The 12,820-nt window shown below is 39.8% G+C and overlaps 1 pseudogene; it reads left to right on the forward strand.

The window, feature by feature from the left end:
• Positions 1 to 11,632: 11,632 nt before the first annotated feature.
• The window catches only part of LOC142153627 (prostaglandin reductase 1-like), a 43,355-nt pseudogene continuing 42,167 nt past the window's right edge, over positions 11,633 to 12,820 (forward strand).

The raw sequence follows: 12,820 nt of genomic DNA on the forward strand, positions 1-12,820 counted from the left end.
ACTTAGGCTAGACCTCCAACCTGTTCTCCCCAAAATTTATAAATTGGTGCTTCCCATCTTTCCTAGTGTAAAATGCCGAATTCCAAAGCTGTTTGAAGAAGCATGATTCAATTATTCTGGGAAATGGCTAAAGTTGTCCTCAGATTTTATTTGTAAACAATTATTACAAACGTATAGAAGCAGCTGTGGTGGTTGACTGACTGCCGAGACATGAAAACATGTCAACATTAAATGGAGTGGTGTAAAGCACACAGACACTGGACTGTGGAGCAGAGGAAATGTGTTCTGTGCAGTGATTAATCCCGCTTCTCTGTTTGGTAGTCAGATGGGCGAGTCTGGGTTTGGCGGATGCTGGGAGAACGTTACCTACCTGACTGTATTATGCCAACTGTGAAGTTTGGTAGAGAAGGAATAATGGTATGGGGCTGTTTTTCAGGGTTTCGGCTAGGCCCCTTATCGCCAGTGAAGGGCAGTCTTAATGCTTCAGCATACCAAGTCATTTTGAACAATGCTATGCTTCCAACTTTGTGGCAACTGTTTGGGGAAGGCCCTTTTCTATTCCAACATGACTGTGTCTAGTGCACAAAGCAAGGACTACAAAGACATGGTTTGATGAGTTGGGTGTGGAAGAACTTGACTGGCCCGCACAGAGCCCTTACCTCAACCCCATCAAACACCTTTGGGATGAACTGGAACGAAGATGGTGAGCCAGGCCTTCTTGTCCAACATCAGTGCCTTACCTCATAAATGCTCTACAGATAGAATGGGCACAAATTCCAACAAAAACTCTCCAATATCTTGTGGAAAGCCTTCCAAGAAGAGTGGAAGCTGTTATCGCTGCAAAAGGGGGACCAACTACATATTAAAATATATATATTTGAATATAATGTCATTGGTGTAATGGTTAAGCATCTGAATACTTTTGTCCATATAGTGTATATACGGGTGGCTGTAGATTTGGACATATGTCTGCTTTTTGTGTGTGTGTGTGTGTGTAAAATATGCAGTTTTGTATTCTGCATGGGCAACAAAAATGTATACATATATGTCCACGTGCAGATTTCTTTGCATTTTACACTTATGGTTAGGGATGTGGAATGGAGGGTGGATGGGTGTGTGAGCGAGGCTGTGTACAGTAAGAGTGATTCATGTAATTGTGACTGATGGAGACCTGTGAACATATACACTTGTCAGGAGGCGTGTATCTTATAGGTGCTGGAAGGATGATGGAATGAGATGTAATGATAATGATGATGATCAGCAGCACTAGTTAGCTGATTCTGGTTGGCTGTTTGAGGATTATCCATGAGAAATGTGATTTTGCTTTGCTGACACCATCTTGTTGCCTTATAGCCATTGTGTTCTCTTATAGCTTAAAGACAGATTAGATACAGCTAGTTTGTAGGAGTTATTCATTGTTTGCAGGAGTCTGTGCCCATGACCTTGAATATAGCAGAAACAGGAGATAAACCAACTCCCCCCGGGGAGTATCCCTGTGTGAAAATGAAAGAAGGTAGCAACATCTGTGTAAAGGGAGCATGAGTGGATAAAACATTTGGTGGCATAGTTTTCTGTAATACGTGATTTTTGCTATATAGATATGGACTTGTAACTAATAAAGCAGAGCTAATTGTACACGCAAACCATGCCGTTGTTGAAGTCGTATAATTGGATGAACGAAAGTATATTGGTTTAATATTGGTTTGCCGTGCGTATTGCGAAGCGTACGCTACGTGTTATGTGACGTGGTGCGTTCGCACGGTAAAATACGCATGCACACACTCGCATTACAACAGTTAGTTATATATATAATTTCATATTGGTTCTGTTACACTGTAATTCAGGAGCAGATAGTATTCGGTTTATTATTAGTCTATATATATATATATATATATATATATATATATATATATATATTGTAATTATATGTACATTGTAGTGTTATTAAAGGTTTAGGTAATAGGAAAGGTGTCATGCCTGAAATCATATTAAAGCCCTAATCATCAGCAGCTGACCGGTGCAGTCGGCGAAGAGATCGCACATTGCATACTTTAGTTATTGATATTAGAAAGTAAACCTTTGTATGATACTGGCTATGAAAGGAGCAGACCCCCTGGAGAGAAGACCCCCACCTTTGGATTCCTTAGATTGAATCAACCTATTACCTGTCTGGCCTGGACCCACCCAACGTCTGGACCTATAGAAACAATCTACGTCATCTCTATTGTTCACAATGAAACACTGACTGTATATATATTAGCTGCATCTCACTGGGGCCTCAGTCAACTCTGACACAGTATTCTAAACAGAATGTTGTCCATCGGGTCCCGTGGGTGCGCAGCGTGCGCAAGCGATTGCATTTGGTATGTATTATCTTTTGGTATTGGCTGTGCTGTACTGTACTTTATCATAATATAATAATGTATTGAATTGTTGACTATTTACATCTGCTAAAATAAATCACTTTGTGCTTTGGACACACATACAATTGATTGGGCAATTCTTATTTTAAAACGATAGAATTACTTTAATAATTTGGGGGCTCGTGAGTTAGGAGTTACGTTACCGGCAGGTATGCAATGCTTATGATATTCGGTTCCTCAACAAAGGGTGGATTGACGGACGCGTCGCATAAAGCAGGAAAGAACGTAATGTGTTCAAGACCTGTGGTTCACTGTGTGTTGCGAAACCGAATGTCCGTTGTTGCATAGACTGAAGGAACGCTAATTAGAATCTAGGGACAAGAAAGAAAAATGTTTCTTTTTATTGTCGTTTTATGTTTTAAAGTGAATTGCATTGCTGTGCGTATGTGTACTTCCTGCTGTGCGTACGCGAACTTCCGGTAGATTTGCCACGTGGTTGAACAATCGTTTTGATAGTTATTATATGCATAGTATAATTACTTGTGAAAGCCTCTGAGACATTATTACGGTTGTTGGGAACTTTCAATTTTCTGCGCAGAAAAGGTGTATAGTGTGCAATTTTGTAACGTAGATACACTGTTATTATTCATTGTACTCAGTTGCTGTCTGACGAGGCGGATTGCCCAACTGAAGGACGGTATACAGGGCAGGTATACCGAATGCGAAAACCGGGTTTTCGCAAAAGCGCTACCAATAGATCGCAAGGTTTGCTAATAATTAGTATTGGTAGGCAGTGCGATCTAATCGCACCGTTAGTGCGAATTGGTGAAGCAGCTATGAGGAATTATATTGGAAAGGCTGGTTGATTGTATTGACTTTGTTCTCCCAGTTATAATAAACTCAGCAGATTTTGTGGTTGAGCCAGGGTATCGAGGAGCTGATAGCCCTTGGGGCCCACGGTGATATTTCTGTATTAGGGATCCTCGCCAGGGGCGAGAAAAGCGAGTGAACGCGGCTAAAGGAAATACCTTCACCGAGCATTAGAGATCTCTAGCGGTGATTATAGCAACATAGTTGAAATTGTCAGCATGGGTGCTAAGCATACGCTAGAGATTGCCAATTTACTGCCTAAGGAAGGTCCTATTGAGTCAGCGAGATTTCTCATGTGTGAAAAATATGGTGCATACGCAACTGTGTATTGTGACACGTGGGTCGAAATGACCAAAAATTGTGATAGGCCTTTCCCAACAACAGGGAGTTTTAATGCAGAGGTACTAAATACCGTAAAAGATAAAGTACGGTTGATTAAGTCAACGAAAGTGAGAAATGCACATAATCATTGTTTAAAATCGTGGCAAATGGAAGGCAACACGTGGCAGAGCAGCGAACGCACAGCGGAAATGAGTGTAGCGAAAAACACGTGTTCAGCGGAAGTAAGCGTACCGGAAACAAGCATTCCGGAAGTGTGCGTTGCAAAGCGTGGCGAACTGAGCGCAAACACGCCCCCGATAAATTCGGTCGGGGCGGGAAGTACAGCCAATACCAAAAATGTAAAAATGGTAACTAGTAACTTGTATGTTGTTTTAAGTAATGTTAAAAGTAATGTTTCAGGACAAAGAAGAGGAACGGTCCCACCAGCAGGGGCAGCTGCTGAAAGTGGTGAGAATAATGAAAAAGTTAACACAGGGGGAGACATCCATTGTACTGCAGCAGCAATTTCAGCAACTAGTTTTAATGATTTGGTAGACTTACATCCTGTCTGCACAACAGCAGTTCCCAATGGGAAAGCAGACAGGAATAGTGATGTTCCCTTAAAACATGTAGCAAAGCATGATCCATGCACTAGGCCTGAAACATTTTCAATTTTGTCTGATTTCCCTGATCCTAGGAAAGATTTGACCAAATGTCAGCAGTTTATTAGATATTATGGTAATGTGTATGAGCCAACTAATAACGATTGGCGAGTATTATTGAAGACCTGTCTTCCTCTCAATACTGATATACAAAAGTTCATTAAGGATTGTATGTTGGAGGAGGATGAATCCTTAACCGAGGATGATAATCAGGACAATATTAAACAAATAATCACACGGTTGGCCATATATTTCCCAGTGATAGTGGACTGAAGTAAAATTTTTAGTATCCAGCAAAAAGATAGTGAAAATGCAACAGACTATTTTTGCAGTGCTCTGATAGCAATGGGCAAATATACTGGGGTACCAGACATAAAAGATAATGTATATTACAGAGAGGTTGCTGTTAAAGTTCTAATGGATGGCCTCAGGGAAAACTTGAAAAGAAGGGTGCAAACTTCATTACCATACTGGAAAGGAACCACTGTAAGTGCTCTCAGGGAGTCAGCTATAGAACATGATAAAAGTATAAATAAACAGAAAGAGACACTAAGTGATATGGTAATGATGGTAAGTATCCCAGCACTAGAGGGACTGCACACACGACCACCAGCATACAACCCACATAACAGGAAACCCAGAATAGTGAGATGTTACAATTGCAGAGAAGAAGGACACATTAGGAGAGATTGTAAAAAGGAAGAGAAACAACATGAGTTGAGGAAGTGTTTTCAAGGCAATAAAATAGGACACCTAGCAAAACAGTGTGCAGACATGACAGGGACGTGTTTCTACTGCCGTAAGAAGGGACACATGAGTAGGAACTGTGTAGAGAGACGAATGGATACCTGGGTTGGAAATCACATAGACATCCACAAAGGAGACGTACACTTCTCTCAGAGGTTCCCCTACAATTGATTGCACACTCTGTAACAACTAATATTCTGGGGGGAGAAATATAGTCGATTCTAGGGTTTAAACTGTGGTAAGTAGTAGTGTGCAGGAAACTGATTTTTAAAAGGTAACCTTTGTTGATTTTGTTTGTTCATTTTATGTTGTCACATGTTTGTTTCCCTAAATCGCTAGCCGATGGCAAAGAATAGAAATGTTTGTTTTGTTTGCTGTTTTAAGATAACTATCTTGTTTTTCTTCTCACAGGTAAAGGGGACACAAAAGGAGTATAGACTTAGTGATCAAAAGGGGAGATAGAGAAATAAAAGAATCACTCTTGAAAGACAAATTAACAATAGACAATTGGAACACTCTTTTGTTTTAGGCTGCAGTGTCTCATGATAATTTGTTTGGCTGAGAATCATTATCCAACAATGAAGTATGTACATACTTTGCTCCAAAATATCGTTTTATGTATTTCAGAGAAAACATGAGTCACTAAGAGTAAATTTTTCATTTCTCTATCATAAGTTAGAAAAGTCCATTGAAAAGGTATGTAGTCAATGAGATACTGAGTTCTTAATGAACAAATGACGGACGACACTGGATTGCACTGTTAAGACCCCCTAGTCAAGTATGGGGAGGGGTCATAGTTAGCAAATAGCTAAGGGGAGCAGTGGAATGAATACAGCCATTTCCCCATAGAGTCAGAGTCCAATCCAGCTGTAATTTTGTTGTAAAAATCTCCCTTTCTACATGTATGTTTGTATTCAAACCTTTGTATTCCCATCATTCATTGCTTTCCTATTTCCCATTCTTTACACAAACACTAGTCTCTCTCTCCCTCTCTCCCTCTCTCCCTCCCTCCCTCTCTCTCTCTCTCTCCTTCTCTCTCTCTCTCTCTCTCTCTCTCTGCTCTGGTAGAGATAAAATCAGGCACAGTCTCAACAATGGGGCTAAAACATATTTTTTATTTTTTTACATGAGACAAATTCAGAGATACACACACTAGATTGACATGAGTTACAGAAACAGTCAGGGGTTTTGTTTTCATGTGTATAGAAACTGCTGATTTTTAAGCAGAAAGGTTCTGTTGTGGAAATACGATTCATGTGTTATAGATTGCATATCTGTTTTGGTTTTTTTTTATTTTGGTTCGTGCCTCCTGTACAAAAATGTGCCTTTATATGGATGCACAAAGGGTGGGGAGGACAGGAGGACAGAAGAATGCTAGAGGTTAGGCATACAGATATGCAACTCTGTATAGAACATTGGAGTAGGATTTTTACCACAAGATACGACATAATGTGAAACCCTAGAAAATGTAGAATTTTCATGTTTTATATTTTTTCACTTTTTCACAGGCATGTACTGGATACTGTTATATTTGAAGAAAGTGTTATAGAAATAAACCCCTTTGCCTTTCCCACTTAGTCAAGTAGCTGAATATGAGGTACTGAGAATGGCATGTGAGTTGGCAGAAGGAAAATCGATTGATATACATTGGTCTTTAGCATTTTTCTAGTCTAGAGGGCGATGTTGAGGTGACTGAGAAATCGTTTTATAGCAATACCAGCACATGATTAGGACACTACATAGAGGACTTTATACAGTGACACAGTTACCAACTGAAGTAGCTGCTAGTAAGGTCCACACTTACACGCACAACCATACATGGCTGTCACAACAGGGAGAACATAGCTGTCAAATAGACAGCAGGGTTTTATGTGACAGCTAACAAATCTATGTTTTGTTTTGTTTTTTGTTGTATTGTTTTAGTTTTAAAAATGTGAACACACACACACACATGCACGCATACACATATTGGTTAATATAGGAAGATTTGTGTTACCTGAGGGATAAACTGTCTGGAAGGTGAAGAGATGTGGTGAGGAGTCTGGCGGACTCTGGAAAGATGGACAAGGTAGACCAATAGAGCCATCCCATATCCCTCCTGCTGATGGGTTTTCCTCCAGGTAAAACAAATACACGTCATCCAATTACCACCATGCAGGATCCTCAAGTATACACTGGTGTACCAATGAAAAATGTCTGGGTAGAGGTGTATTGAAATGTGTCTAATGTATTACTGTATCATACTCAAAGCTTTTGTTATTTAATGTGATAGTCCTAGAGTTATAATAGATGATAGGGGTATTCATGTTATTGATAATAGAGGTATAATGTATGAGTAGTGGTAACAAATCACATACTTTCAATTAGCCATAAACCAGTGTGAACATAAAGTAGTGGTACTCGGTAGAACGAATTGAATAGAATAAGAGTTGGAACTTGATTGAAGTGACTGATAGCTTCGGCCACTAGCCCTTTCCCGCTACCAAGAGATCACCCCTGGGCAGACTCCTAACCTGTCAGTTTTTGAAATGTTTTTGACCCCTCGTGAGATAAGATTGTAAATGGGAGGCTAGGTTAGATCTTGAGAGAAGGTAAATAGTGAGACAGCAACCAAGAATGTCCAAAACACTGTTTCCTGAAAGGTCACACTAACTGTCAGGATGTTGGATCAGGAGAGTAAGTTGTGGAGCAGAAATTTCTTAAGCTTAGGTTATTTGACAGACAGGTACCAGGTGTAGGCTACCAGCATCACGGCTTCAAGGGTAGCAGAGACACACTGGTGCCCATTCCACCCACTGCAGAGGGGCCAACACTCAGAGAAGGGTCCAAGGGCACTCATGAGTTTGTACTGGAAGGCCTCGAATGCAGTTATTAGCACCTGAGCCAAAGGCTAAGACTGTTGTCCAGCATGAAATTGTAGTTTTTCCTGTTTTGTGTTCTCTCATTTCACTCTCTTCTCAGGACGGTTAATTCTTTTGATTATTAGCAGGTGACAGAGACTGGTTCAGGTAATGATAAGGAGGTATTGGGGAGGAAGAAGTTAGTAGCATAATCAGTCCAGTCAATTACTCTATTCAATTCAGGGGTAAAGGAAAATTTGGAAACCTTGGAGCTTGGAGAAAGTGCGAGGGGCTATTGTCTGAGTAGCATTACGTCCGTAAGTACGGCGACCCCATGGTTAGAAAAGAGATACACCCAGCGATGCCAGTCCAGTAATATCCGGACTTGAGCAGGCATCCTTGAGAATGATTATCATTCTTGGGAGGGTAAGGTTTTAGACCAAACAAAGTGCTGGGCGTGCTCACACGTGCCTCAGTGATTATATCAAGTAGGATTAGTTCTCTTTCCACTAAGTATTCTTGAGGTACCCAAACTATAGGCGGGAGGTCACTAAGGGAAAAAGTAGGACACCTAGGTCACTTAGTCTGAAGTCTCCCAATGCTTTGCAAGCCGATCACTGTTAAATCCGAGTATTGAGAGACTGGGAAGAACGAACAGACAATAGCCCGCCCACAAGTGTTGATGAAAAGAACTGGTGACATTATTAGATGTGTGTATATTAACGCAAGCTGAAGGAGATTGCATATGACATTATTGATAGACATAGGATGATGCTATTAATGAACATGAAGTGTTTAGATGTATTTTGAGCTTAAAGACATGCGTTGGACAGAAGAACCTGTTAAACTTGAAGAACTGTAGTAGAGAATTCTGTATAGCTGATACACGTTCTACTGTACCTTGTACCTTTCCAAATAATGTATTAAGTGTTTTATTGCACCCTTGAAGGGCATACAAAAGGTTATCTCCAAGCTCCAGAAGTGTACGGTTTATAGTAAAAGAAGAAGTCGTTTAGAGGATTAAGACTTTCTCTTATGATAACTTGTTTAGATCTACGAACAGCGTGGACATACACCAAGGGGGATTTGTATTACATAACAATGAAACGTGGTACTGAGATCCTGCTTATAACATCCTTAAGGTGATAGTTTATTGTACTATCAAAGGGTGGACTGTTGAAGTCGTATAATTGGATGAACGAAAGTATATTGGTTTAATATTGGTTTGCCGTGCGTATTGCGAAGCGTACGCCACGTGTTACGTGATGTGGTGCGTTTGCACGGTAAAATACGCACGCACACACTCGCATTACAACAGTTAGTTATTTATATAATTTCATATTGGTTCTGTTACACTGTAATTCAGGAGCAGATAGTATTCGGTTTATTATTAGTCTATATATATATATATATATATATATATATATATATATATATATATATTGTGATTATATGTACATTGTAGTGTTATTAAAGGTTTAGGTAATAGGAAAGGTGTCATGCCTGATATCATATTAAAGCCCTAATCATCAGCAGCTGTCCGGTGCAGTCGGCGAAGAGATCGCACATGGCATACTTTAGTTATTGATATTAGAAAGTAAACCTTTGTATGATACTGGCTATGAAAGGAGCAGACCCCCTGGGGAGAAGACCCCCACCTTTGGATTCCTTAGATTGAATCAACCTATTACCTGTCTGGCCTGGACCCACCCAACGTCTGGACCTATAGAAACAATCTACGTCATCTCTATTGTTCACAATGAAACACTGACTGTATATATATTAGCTGCATCTCACTGGGGCCTCAGTCAACTCTGACACAGTATTCTAAACAGAATATTGTCCATCGGGTCCCGTGGGTGCGCAGCGTGCGCAAGCGATTGCATTTGGTATGTATTATCTTTTGGTATTGGCTGTGCTGTACTGTACTTTATCATAATATAATAATGTATTGAATTGTTGACTATTTACATCTGCTAAAATAAATCACTTTGTGCTTTGGACACACATACAATTGATTGGGCAATGCTTATTTTAAAACGATGGAATTACTTTGATACCATGTATTTAATTCTCACCAGCTGATGAGCTTATAACTGATAAACTGACACTTACAGGTGAACAATCTGATTTAGATTTGACAGCATTGGAGGTCCACACCGAGACTGCTGACCTGAGCCAAGGACAGAAAAAACTGGAGGTCGCCCTGGACACAGGACTCTGACTATAACCCGGGTGAGTAGAGTTTTCTACTCGTCAGGCTCCTCTGTTTAGAGCTTCCTGATGTCCGTCTAAGGTATCAGGCACGCAGATCTGTAAGCCTCAGAATTATACAGTAATTACTAACTCAATTTGTTTACTGTAATTGTATTGGTAATTAGATTTATGAAAGATGAGTGAATTTTGAGTGCATGTGTAATACATCAACATCATCCCCAGAACTTTGTCAAGAAGTTTAGAAAGAGTTTTCAGACCTTCGTCCCAGATGCTGTTAGGCTATTCTGCAAAAGGGGCATCCAGTGCACAGAGCCCACAGAACCGGACATCCAGTGTAAGGAGTCCAAAAGGGGCATCCAGTGTATGGAGCCCAAAAGGGGCATCTAGTCTACGGAGCCCAAAGAACTGGACATCCAGTGTCTGGAGTCCAAAGAACCGGACATCCACCCCAAGGTGTCCACAGAACGGGACGTCCACTATTGGGACAACCCACAGAAACTAGAACAGAGTCTCTATTGGGACTCAAAAGTACTGTCAATATAGGGGAATATAGACAGTAAGCAGATAGATGACAGCAACCCCCCCCCCCATAGAAATGATGCGCAGATTTCTAGGATGTAAGGGGAGAAGGTCTGCAAGTAATTTGGCAAGAAAGCGGGGATAGCCAAAGAAGGAATTGATATGTGTGGATGGAGGAACAAGGGTGTTACAAGTGGTAATGTGACAAGAACAAAGGGGTATTGAGACCAAACCCCAAGAGATAGTTTGAGGTGGCAAAGGAAAGTTAAGAGATCTGGAAAGTCGCAATATATGTGGATAGGCTAAATGTATCACAAGCTAAATGATATAATGACTAAAATAATGAATCAAGTAGGTTGTGTACTAAAAATGTATGTTTAATGCTACGCAGCTGAAAGAGTGAATGTGCCCCTCCCTTATTCTGTGTAAAAGATTTCAGTGTGTTGAGATAAGAAGGACTCTATATTTTGTTATCTGGCAATGTATGTAACATTGATAAAAAGGTTCTTCAAGTATTTCAAGAGTTAAAAATATGTCCGGAGTGCTGAGTGATAATAATGTTGAAGCTAATTTGTATTTAGTCGGATGCTGGGACTTGTAGTTCCACAGCAGTAGGCTGGAAGTTAACTTTTCTTTCTCTGTATGTGAGCTTTATCTCCGTCTTACTGCGTGTGAGGGAGATCAATGTTTGTCTGTCTTTACTGTTTTAAAAGAGACATGTTTCAAGGTTGAAAAAGTTGTACATTTGAAAATGTAATGCCTGCATTGCTCAATTGTAAGCTTTTGAAGAGATACAAAAGAAGTTTTAAAATCTTTGGTCCGTCACTGCACGATTCAGTGGACGGACAAGACTGTAAATAATGTACATTATTACTACTATTATTATCAGAAGAAAGCTGGCTGGGGTCCAACAAGCCGTTTCTGTATTTGAACAAAATAATTTTGTTTCTGAAGTTGAGAAAAATAGCTTTCTCTTTAATGAAGTTGAGAATTGTGGGAGTGAACTTTTACATGCAGATATATTTGAAGCGGTTTTAATCTGTGTTCAAATTGCGTTGATGAATGTTCTCAGAAATCAGGAGGGTTTGTTATGCCCATAAATGGGACTGTCAGAATGAGGAGGATGTTGATTGTAGACAAAGGAAATTCACATGGTCCCTGCTTGGAATAGTTGGAGTGCTGGTGCTTGTGGCTGGAATTCTGGCACTTCCACACTAGGATTGTGGAAGACACAGGTAAGATTTAACCACAGGCCGCTTTAACAATCAGTAAACGCTGAGATTGTGCAAATGTTCAGTAACCCATAGCAACCAATGTCAATTAGATTTTCTCAAACTATTGCAAGTGAGACAATGGAAACCTATACCTCCTATGGTTACAGCACATGTGTACTTTGTCGGTGAGTAACCCCCAAAATGAAGATTCTTGCAGCCACTGTGTTAATGGCAATATTCTGATTTAACTAATTGGAAACCATTGTATTTTCTCTTACACCTCAGCTGAGGTTGAAATACTAAAATCTTAAATGGGAGATAATGGTTTGTAAAGAAAAAGTAATATGAATACTTGATTACATGTTTCACAATCACTGACAAGTAATGGTAACGCACTAAATCGTGGGGATCTCACTTGAGGTTTCTTTTGCCTGACTTGTAATTTCAAGTGATTTTGTAGACCAATATTATAATATTGCACATATGTCGAAAAGATAATAGTGGGGTTTATGGTGCATAGACCAATGTTAGGACCTAACTTACAGCAACCAATCAAATACCAGCTTCAATTAGTAGCAACCAATCAGATATCAAGTTTTGACAGTAGATTTCTAATATCTGATTGGATCCTATGAGCACATTATAAAAAATAAATGAAAGCTAGAATCTGGACGCTAATGGCAACATTTGCACTTTTTCAAACCTGCAGTTTAGTAAATATACCCCAAAGAGGTAATAAACCAATGTTAAAATATTGTCATTTTTTAATTAACTATTTCAACTCTATAGGATATAAGGTAAGGGTACAGACGTGCTGATATTTTTATTAACCCTTTGAGGATCAGTGGTTCCTTTGTTTTAAGATGTTGTACAGTTGTCAGATACATACATATAACATACGGACATATATAACGGTTATCTGAAACTGGATTTACGCATGTGTCCGAAACGGATCCTTCTGATTTTGATGTTATTTTTCACAGCAGTCGCACTTGGTTTAGGATCACACATGATAATTATGTCAGGCCAATTTGTGGCTAGCGCCAATAACATGATTGCAAGCGGTC

This window comes from Mixophyes fleayi, chromosome 1 (assembly GCF_038048845.1).
Source record: "Mixophyes fleayi isolate aMixFle1 chromosome 1, aMixFle1.hap1, whole genome shotgun sequence".
Classification (NCBI taxonomy): Eukaryota; Metazoa; Chordata; class Amphibia; order Anura; family Limnodynastidae; genus Mixophyes; species Mixophyes fleayi.